The 10,388-nt window shown below is 48.0% G+C and overlaps 1 pseudogene; it reads right to left on the bottom strand.

The window, feature by feature from the left end:
* Positions 1 to 437: 437 nt before the first annotated feature.
* LOC123397430 lies at positions 438 to 9,320 on the bottom strand (annotated as a pseudogene).
* Between the last annotated feature and the right edge of the window lie 1,068 nt (positions 9,321 to 10,388).

Genomic DNA, 10,388 nt, shown 5'->3' with positions numbered 1-10,388 from the left:
TTGCTGCTTCTTTTATCATAGTTTTAAATAGCCGGCTATAACCTCATTATAGCCTTTTCAGTAGGGTGTCGCTAAACGGTCTCATGTATAAATTGACCGCTATAGCTCGCCATAGCCCGTTATAGCTTCGCTATAGCTTATTTTAAGGTCCACCGCTATTTGTCATAGACGGGTATTTAATATACTATCTTTTATTGATTACCATTTGCTGTCATTTTCTCTTTCAGGTTTCCAAAGTAAAAATATGAAAATAGGTGCGTAGATCCAATACAATAGCCATTTTAAAGGGTGTTTAAACATATTACCTATAAGTTTTTTCTAGCCACCAATATCCAAAAAAACAGAAAATTACAACCGGCCAGGCACAATGCAATCATCTCTCTCGCAGCAGCCGTGAGCACTTGTTTTAAGATATTGTTATAGTTCTTTGGCAATAATCAACATATCGTTATCTTGACGGACGAGGATGATTTTTGTGTGAGTCGCTCCTTAATCCGATACCTGCTAGCTTTGTCGACAACGGATCTCCTGGACTCAAGTTTAAGGTCCATGGCATTGCATTCATCACAGGGGTGTTTACCATGCAGCTCGATTCTCTTCAAGCCCACGGCTCGTTCCATGAAAAGCCTTAGATAGTTTGTCACCTTGTCTTCGTCCTCAAACCCTGCCATCCCTAGTAACTTCAAGTTCACGTGCTTCCAATCCTTGGATGGTTCCCACTCCATGTTGGTCTTCTGGGAACTATGCTCACACGGTTTGACACATGGATGTTGATTTCGACACATCTTCATCCGTGCACACAGAATAAACACATATTGCAGAACAACGTAGAAAGAAGTGAAGTTACATACCTCCTTTGCAGTTTCTAAAAAAAATGAAAGCAGCAATACCAGTATTTAGGTTCTAAGGTGAAGCTTACTGTAAAATTCAGTAGGGCAGGTGCAGCTTCGACGATAAACATGGTCCAGTTCAGACCACACTCTGGAAAGATACAGTAAAGGTGCAAATCGGTGAGGTTTGTGAATATTGTAGTGAGGTGCTTAGGATGTTCTAGTTGAATCCAAATCTGCACCAAAAGCAAAGCAAGAAGACAATGTTGAGTAAATAGGCAATTTTTCGAGCAGATTAATCCATGAAATAATTACTAACATGGCATTGACTAGGTTCATGACATACTGATCACGAAGTATACTAGCAAGTACTACGCATATAGCAGAAACATCTACGCATATAGGCAATACTACTAGTGCAGACAGAAACAGGAGAGAGACAAACACATCATACCCTCCGATCAGCCACGATCCGACATCTCGGATTGTGGCTTGTTCGTTACGTATTCTCCGTTCCTGACCGGCAAAAATAAGCGCGTAGGTATGAGCTCGCGCTCGGCTCATTCCCGCGTCGTGGCGAGGCGGGCGGCGGAGGAGGAGTGCGCGAGGGCACCTTCTCTTCTCACTCTCCAATAGCATATGGAAGAGAGACCCTTATAAAGAGGTCCAACTTCTCCTCCACTAACGGGGTGGGACTAAACTTCCCACCACCTTGTCATGCCACCACCTACATGGGCCCTTGGAGATTTTTTCTGAAATTTGTCTTATGGGCGTAAGGCCCATCTCTAATTTCAACAATCCCCCACCAGATTTCAAGGACACATCTTGTTCCCTCGTTCCAAACACTGTTTTAATATACCAGCATTTCAGTGAAGACCTGTTAAGGTTGAGCTTCACCTAGAGCAAGTAGCTACACCCATTTACAACTGAACAATGGACTATGCCTTGAATTGTCAGTTTGGCGTAAAGGAGCTTCACCACAAGTCTTACTAGTACTAGGCTGCCGAAGGTGACCCCTCGGGTGGAGCATATTAGTCACACTCCTGGCCTATTCATGAGTTTACTAGAGATCACCCAAATCTCATAGATTGTGACCAGCAGTCAAGCTCATATAGGTGTGTTCCTCCAAAGATCGCTCTGTAGGACAGCATCTTGCTTACATATAAGCTTTAGAACACATTAAGACAGTAGTCATCCTACCATACAGTATCCGAGAGTATTGCATCTCCAACGGAGTGGGTTAGTAAAGTTACTCTCCTCAGTTCACCACTGGCTTGTTTTCCTAGGTCCTACTTTACGGGATCTCCGATCATATAGGTTGGGTTACTGCCATGGCAACTCATGTGGGTCTCATACCCATCTCCCTCGATGCACTGTCTATCACAACACGTGATAGCCCTTTAGTAAAGGGATCTGCCAGATTCTTAGCCGTTTGGATGTAATCCAACGCTATCACTCCGGAGTTTCTCAAACGTCTGACAGACTTCAATCTCATTCTTATATGTTTGTTGGACTTCATATTGTCCTTTGAACTCTTCACTTTAACAATAACTGTTTGATTATCGCAGTTCATAAGGTTAGCCGGAACCGGCTTCTCAACCGCAGGTAAGTTCATCAAAAGATCTCGAAGAAATTCTGCTTCGACACCAGATGTGTCTAATGCTGTTAATTCTGCTTCCATTGTCGATCTTGTTAAGATCATTTGCTTGCAAGACTTCCAGGAAACAGCACCACCCCCAAGAGTAAACATATACCCAGTAGTGGCCTTCTTCTCATCAGCATCAGAGATCCAATTCGCATCACTATACCCTTCAAGTACCGATGGGAATCCCGTATAGTGAAGCCCGTGGTTGACAGTACCTTTCAAGTAGCGCATAATTCTTTCAACAGCACGCCAATGAACATCGCCCGGGTTTGCAACAAACCGGCTAAGTTTGCTCACAGCAAAAGCGATGTCAGGCCTCGTTGCGCTAGCTAGGTACATAAGTGAACCGATAATTTGAGAGAATCTCAATTGATCTATAGCTGTGCCTTTAAACTTTCGAATAAGCACACTAGGATCATATGGTGTTTGACAAATTTTGCAGTCTGAATATCCAAAGCGGCTCAAAATCTTATCAACATAGTGGGATTGCAGAAGTGTAATCCCACCCTCATCATCTCTCAACAGCTTGATGTTCAAGATAACATCAGCCACCCCAAGGTCCTTCATCTCAAAGTTTTGAGACAGAAAAGACTTAACCTCCTCAATTACTTTGAGGTTGGTTCCAAATATCAGTATGTCATCAACATACAAGCACAATATAACTCCTTCGCCCCCCACCATGGCGATAGTATACACATTTGTCAGCTTCATTAACAACGAAGCCAACAGATGTCAGAGTTGTATTAAACTTCTCATGCCATTGCTTAGGTGCTTGTCTCAGACCATATAAAGATTTCAGCAACTTACACACCTTTCCTTCCTGACCTTCTATCACAAAGCCATCTGGCTGTTGCATATAGATTTCCTCATTTAGCTCTCCATTCAGGAAAGCCGTCTTAACGTCCATTTGATGAACGAGAAGACCATGAGAGGCCGCCAATGAGAGTAGTACTCGAATGGTGGTCAGTCTAGCCACAGGTGAATAAGTATCGAAGAAATCTTCTTCTTCTTTCTGGGCATAGCCCTTGGCCACAAGCCTAGCCTTATACTTTTCAATCGTACCATCGGGCCTAAGCTTCTTTTTGAACACCCACTTGCATCCCAATGGTTTGCAACCATAGGGACGATCAGTGATTTCCCATGTCCCGTTAGCCATGATGGAATCCATCTCGCTACGGACCGCAGCTTTCCAGTAATCAGCATCTGGAGAAGCATACGCTTCTGAAATAGAAGTGGGATTCTCATCCACGAGGTATACGAAGAAATCATCACCAAAGGTCTTTGCAGTCCTTTGTCTCTTGCCCCTACCACGGGCTTCCTCGTCATCCTCCTCAGGATTTTCATCATGTGTTTGTTCATAGTATTCCATAGGAATGGCAGGCTCAGGAGTTATCTCAGATTCCTGTCTAGAAGTGCTTTGCATATCTCTCATGGGAAATATATCCTCAAAGAATGTAGCATCCCTCGACTCCATTATTGTACCGACCTTCACGTCAGGTACCTCAGATTTCACTACTAGAAATCTATAGCCTACGCTATTCTTAGCGTATCCCAAATTAACGCAGTCCACAGTCTTTGGTCCAAGCTTACGCTTCTTGGGGATCGATACATTGACTTTCGCCAAGCAGCCCCAAGTACGTAAGTATGAGAGCGTCGTCCTTCTCTTCGACCACTCCTCGTAGGGAGTGACCTCATTATCTTTTGTAGGAACTTTATTCAGGACATGACACGCGGTCAATATAGCCTCCCCCCACCATGCCTTGGATAAACCCGATGTATCTAACATGACGTTAACCAAATCAGTTAGAGTACGGTTTTTCCGCTCGGCAACCCCGTTTGACTGGGTGAATAGGGAGGCGTCCTCTCAAGAATAATGCCGTGTTCCGCACAAAATGAATCAAATTCGTTTGAGAAGTACTCTCCACCACGATCAGAACTGACTCGTTTAATTTTCTTTTCAAGTTGATTCTCAACTTCTGCCTTATAGATTTTAAAGTAGTGTAGAGCCTCATCTTTAGTATTTAACAGATACACATAGCAAAATCTAGTGGAATCATCTATCAATGTCTTGAAGTATTTCTTTCCACCTTTAGTCAACACACCATTCATCTCACAAAGATCAGAATGTATGAGTTCTAATGGTGCCAAGTGTCTCTCCTCTGCAGCCTTGTGAGGCTTGTGAGGTTGCTTTGCTTGCACACACGAATGGCACTTAGAACCTTTGGCTAGAGTGAAAGTTGGGATTAAATTCAGTTTTGCTAGCCGCGACAAAACACCGAAACTTATGTGACAAAGACGTGAATGCCAAACTTCAGATTCATTAACACTCGAATGAATATTGTTCACGACTTTATTACAAAAATCTACAAAAGAAAGGCGGAACAGACCTCCGCATTCATAACCTTTTCCAACGAAAAGTCCATATTTCGTAACTACTACTTTATTAGACTCGAATACCAACTTAAACCCTTCTCTACACAGAAGGGAGCCACTAACAAGATTCTTCTTGATGGCGGGGACATGCTGCACGTTCTTCAGCTGCACGATCCTTCCTGAAGTAAACTTCATATCGACCGTGCCAACACCAAGAACAGAAGCACTCGCGCCATTCCCCATCAATACGGACCCGCGACCGGTGGCCTGATAAGAAGAGAACCATGATAAGTCAGCACACACATGAATATTTGCACCCGTGTCCACCTACCAATCGGTGGACTGACAAATTGTAAATACAGTAAGTAAATTACCGTACCCAGATGCACCACTTTCATTGTTGCCCACGATCATATTGGCAGACTTGGAGTCCCGTGTCGGCTTCTTGTACTTGTTTGGGCATTTGTTCGCCCAATGTTCCTCTGAACCACAAGTATAGCAGCCATCTCCCTTCTTATTCTTCTTGAAGGGCTTATTTCCCTTCTTCTTGAAGTCAGTATTCTATTGGACAGAATTCTTTCCCTTGGGCTTGTGAGAATTGAAGTTCCTCTGATGTACCATATTGGCAACAGAAGAGCTTTTCCATTGGAGTCCTTTGCTCTCGAGTTCTGCTCAACACTCAGATGGCCGATGATGTCCTCTACTGAGAACTCACGCCTCTGATGTTTTAGAGTAGTAGCAAAGTTCCTCTAGGAATTAGGTAGCTTAGCAATTATACAGCCCGCGACAAACTTGCCCGGCAAATTGCACTTAAGAACCTCAAGTTCCTTAGCTATGCATATTATCTCATGAGCTTGTTCCAGTACAGAACGTTTGTCAACCATCTTGTAATCGTGGAACTGCTCCATAACATACATCTCACTCCCAGCATCGGTGGCCCCGAATTTAGACTCGAGCGTCTCCCACAAGTCCTTGGCAACATGCATATGTAAATATGCATCAACCAGCTTATCTCCGATCACGCTAATGACTGCTCCAAGGAATATGACGGTGGCCTCCTTAAACATCTTCTCCTGTTCAGGAGTGATAGTTTCCGTAGGAGTGACACCGGCTACCCAGAACACGTTCATAGCTGTGAGCCATAAGGTGATTCTCGTTTGCCAACGCTTGAAAAAATTACCGGTAAACTTATCCGGTTTCAGTGCAGCAGCAAAACCATTACTCGAAAAATTCCTACAGATATTAGGTTTTTGGATTGTTGAGTAAATAGGCAATTTTCCGAGCAGATTAATCCATGAAATAATTACTAACATGGCATTGACTAGGTTCATGACATACTGATCACGAAGTATACTAGCAAGTACTACGCATATAGCAGAAACATCTACGCATATAGGCAATACTACTAGTGCAGACAGAAACAGGAGAGAGACAAACACATCATACCCTCCGATCGGCCAGTTGGCCGTAGCAGCAGCGGCGGCGGCGGCAGTATCCTCTGCCGCCTTCTTCTCGGCTTCGGCCTTCTCGCGGAGACGTTCAGCTTCGCTTGGTGAAGACATGGCGATGACGAGGGCGACGCGGACGTAGACGAAGCAGACGGACGGAGGCGAGCAGTCGCGTGATCGCTCCCCAAAAACCTAATCGCCCCTCTCCCGTACAGGAACCGGAGAGACGAGGTTTCGGAGGCCTGCTCTCCCGTCGACCGTGTACGCGGTAAACGGGACGGAGTCGCCGGCGGCAGCAGCAGTCAAGGAACGAACGCGTGAGGCAGATGTGATCTGATTCTCGTGACGGCTAGGGTAGGCGATCGCCTGCTTATAAAGGCGGCTGGGTGGAGAGACGTGGGCCAAACCCACGTCCGAGTTGGTAACAGCCACGATCCGACGTCTCGGATCGTGCCTTGTTCGTTACGTATTCTCCGTTCCTGACCGGCAAAAATAAGCGCGTAGGTATGAGCTCGCGCTCATTCCCGCAACCCGTCGACCGTGTACGCGATAAACGGGACGGAGTCGCCGGCGGCAGCAGCAGTCAAGGAACGAACGCGTGAGGCAGATGTGATCTGATTCTCGTGACGGCTAGGGTAGGCGATCGCCTGCTTATAAAGGCGGCTAGGTGGAGAGACGTGGGCCAAACCCACGTCCGAGTTGGTAACAGCCACGATCCGACGTCTCGGATCGTGCCTTGTTTGTTACGTATTCTCCGTTCCTGACCGGCAAAAATAAGCGCGTAGGTATGAGCTCGCGCTCATTCCCGCAACCCGTCGACCGTGTACGCGGTAAACGGGACGGAGTCGCCGGCGCCAGCAGCAGTCAAGGAATGAACGCGTGAGGCAGATGTGATCTGATTCTCGTGACGGCTAGGGTAGGCGATCGCCTGCTTATAAAGGCGGCTGGGTGGAGAGACGTGGGCCAAACCCACGTCCGAGTTGGTAACAGCCACGATCCGACGTCTCGGATCGTGCCTTGTTCGTTACGTATTCTCCGTTCCTGACCGGCAAAAATAAGCGCGTAGGTATGAGCTCGCGCTCATTCCCGCAACCCGTCGACCGTGTACGCGGTAAACGGGACGGAGTCGCCGGCGGCAGCAGCAGTCAAGGAACGAACGCGTGAGGCAGATGTGATCTGATTCTCGTGACGGCTAGGGTAGGCGATCGCCTGCTTATAAAGGCGGCTGGGTGGAGAGACGTGGGCCAAACCCACGTCCGAGTTGGTAACAGCCACGATCCGACGTCTCGGATCGTGCCTTGTTCGTTACGTATTCTCCGTTCCTGACCGGCAAAAATAAGCGCGTAGGTATGAGCTCGCGCTCATTCCCGTAACCCGTCGACCGTGTACGCGATAAACGGGACGGAGTCGCCGGCGGCAGCAGCAGTCAAGGAACAAACGCGTGAGGCAGATGTGATCTGATTCTCGTGACGGCTAGGGTAGGCGATCGCCTGCTTATAAAGGCGGCTGGGTGGAGAGACGTGGGCCAAACCCACGTCCGAGTTGGTAACAGCCACGATCCGACGTCTCGGATCGTGCCTTGTTTGTTACGTATTCTCCGTTCCTGACCGGCAAAAATAAGCGCGTAGGTATGAGCTCGCGCTCATTCCCGCAACCCGTCGACCGTGTACGCGGTAAACGGGACGGAGTCGCCGGCGCCAGCAGCAGTCAAGGAACGAACGCGTGAGGCAGATGTGATCTGATTCTCGTGCGGCTGGTATGAGCTCGCGCTCATTCCCGCAACCCGCGTCGCGTCGGGACAAGGCACAGCGGGCGACGGAGGAGGAGTGCGCGAGGGCACCTGTTCTTCTCACTCTTCAATAGCATGTGGAAGAGAGACCCTTATAAAGAGGTCCAACTTCTCCTCCACTAGCGGGGTGGGACTAAACTTCCCACCACCTTATCATGCCACCACCTACATGGGCCCTTGAAGATTTTTCTGAAATTTGTCTTATGAGCCTAAGGCCCATCTCTAATTTCAACAGACAATTAGTAGGTAGGAAGAAATATGATATGAAGAGAAACTCACGTGGAGTAGTGTATAAATAAACGTACCTTTCCACAACCAAAATTGAGATACAAACTCGACAGATTCATGGCACTCAAGCACTCGCTCAGCGCAAATGGCGGCTGCCACGCCGCAGCACGTGAACCGAGGTCCACTTGACGAAGTTGGGGAACGTGGCCGAAGTGCACCGGAGCGCCCAGCGAGGGCCAAGAACAGCACCACATTCTTCTTAGGTTGGGGACGGAGATGAGCTCAATACGTTTGCAATCAAAGTCAATGAACCAAAGATCCTCGAGACCGGAGCACGGCGTGTCGATCTTGAGTGCGGAGTGACGATCAACCAGTCCACAAGATATCAGGATGAGGTGCTTGAGCTTATCACAAGCTTTAATTAAGGCCATGAGGCCATCGTCTTCAAACGCTAGGTTCTCGAGGGTTAGCTTGGCGAGCCACCGGAAGGCAACGGGGCAAGCACGGGAGAAGGACATGAAGGGCAAACTCGGTGAGCAGGTGAGTGGCGTCGCTGTTGCTCGAGGCCGGCGGTAATATATAAAACTCGAGCAGTTCGGTCTCGCCGCGGCTGACGACGTCCTCGACGGCACCGCCCGATGGAGCTCAGTTGGAGAGGGTCCGACATGTACAAGCGGAGGACGAGGGTCTTGATAGTACGATGGCACGCGGGACAGACGGAGAGCAACCTCCGTGCGGCGCCAGTGAGCGCGTCCATGATGTCGACCGGCGTGGCGCCATGGAACTGGTCGGCGCTGAGCTCTAGATGCGAGAGCTGGTGGGGGAGGTGCTGCCAGCGCGTGGAGGCGGCGCCGACACGGAGCGCATCGCGCAGGTGGAGGCGTTCGAGGATTACGAGGAGGAGGTGATCGGAAAGAGTGCTGATCGATCATGTCCTCATCCTCACCGATGTTGGAACGTCCATTGTGCGACTTGTTGCGCTTGCGCGGCGGCGGAGAGGTGTCCATCGATGCAAAAGCAAAACCCTCCTCCTTGATGGATCGTCTCGTCACGTACAAGGCGGCGGCGTTGCGGAGAAGGATTTTGGTGGACTACTAATAATTACACGAGCTTTGTTACAAGTACGGACATTTTACAAGATTTTTACACGCAAAGTTAAAGTGGGGTGTTTTGATTGGTACTTAGATGAGGTTGGCCCCACCCTCAGAATCAAGGGAAGATTAATGAGGAGGAAAACGCATCAGTCTGTAACCTTCTGTAAAAAAAGGTCCGTAGGTCTGGCATTTTCGAAATTACACCAACCAGCGGGTTGGATTCTTGAGGTTTTTTTTTATTTAAAAAGTTCGTATACGAATCTCAAAGCAGCAGCCGTTCTTCCAATCGTTCATGTCGCTCGTCGACGGCCCGTCGGCCCAGGTTAGATAACATATTCCAATCGTTGCTCCATGACACCTGTGGCAACTCCCTTCCTTGGGTGAGGCACTCAATGCCAACAGCGGATCTGTTACACCACCGCAACATGCCTACAGGCTACAATTCACTCTTTCCAGAGAGCTTCGGCACAGGTGTTCAAAGTGATTAATGATCCATCTACCCTTGACGCACTAGCTTTTCGGGAAGCCCTTGCCCTCGCCGAAGGTCTCAATTGCCACATGTGAATATTGCATCAGACTACAAGGTGGTAGTTGACGATATCAAGAACAAGAATCCCATAAGATATGGTGTAGTTGTGCATGAAATCATAGAACGCAGCTCTTTTTTTTTCATTCTTTAGTTTTGCACATGAGTATAAGAGCTCGAACTTCCAGGCTCACAATTTAGCCAAGTATGTCTTAAGGTTGGGAGTTGGTCGCCATGTTTGGTCAGGTAAGCCTGTTGATCTCTCCTTTATTCGTGTACACATTTCGATGCGGTAATAAAGCTTCGTGAGTTTATCTAAAAAAAAAACTCCGTTCCTTGTGGTGCTCCCCTACCTCGTGGTGCTCCATCTATCCCTGTTGGAAACGGCCATATTCGTTGGCGAACCAGGTCGGACACCACCCAGCTGCCTGTCCCTGTCGGTGTGGATGACCTGT

Source organism: Hordeum vulgare, chromosome 5H (assembly GCF_904849725.1).
Source record: "Hordeum vulgare subsp. vulgare chromosome 5H, MorexV3_pseudomolecules_assembly, whole genome shotgun sequence".
NCBI classification, from domain to species: domain Eukaryota; kingdom Viridiplantae; phylum Streptophyta; class Magnoliopsida; order Poales; family Poaceae; genus Hordeum; species Hordeum vulgare.
This window is presented reverse-complemented; position numbering and strand designations above follow the sequence as displayed.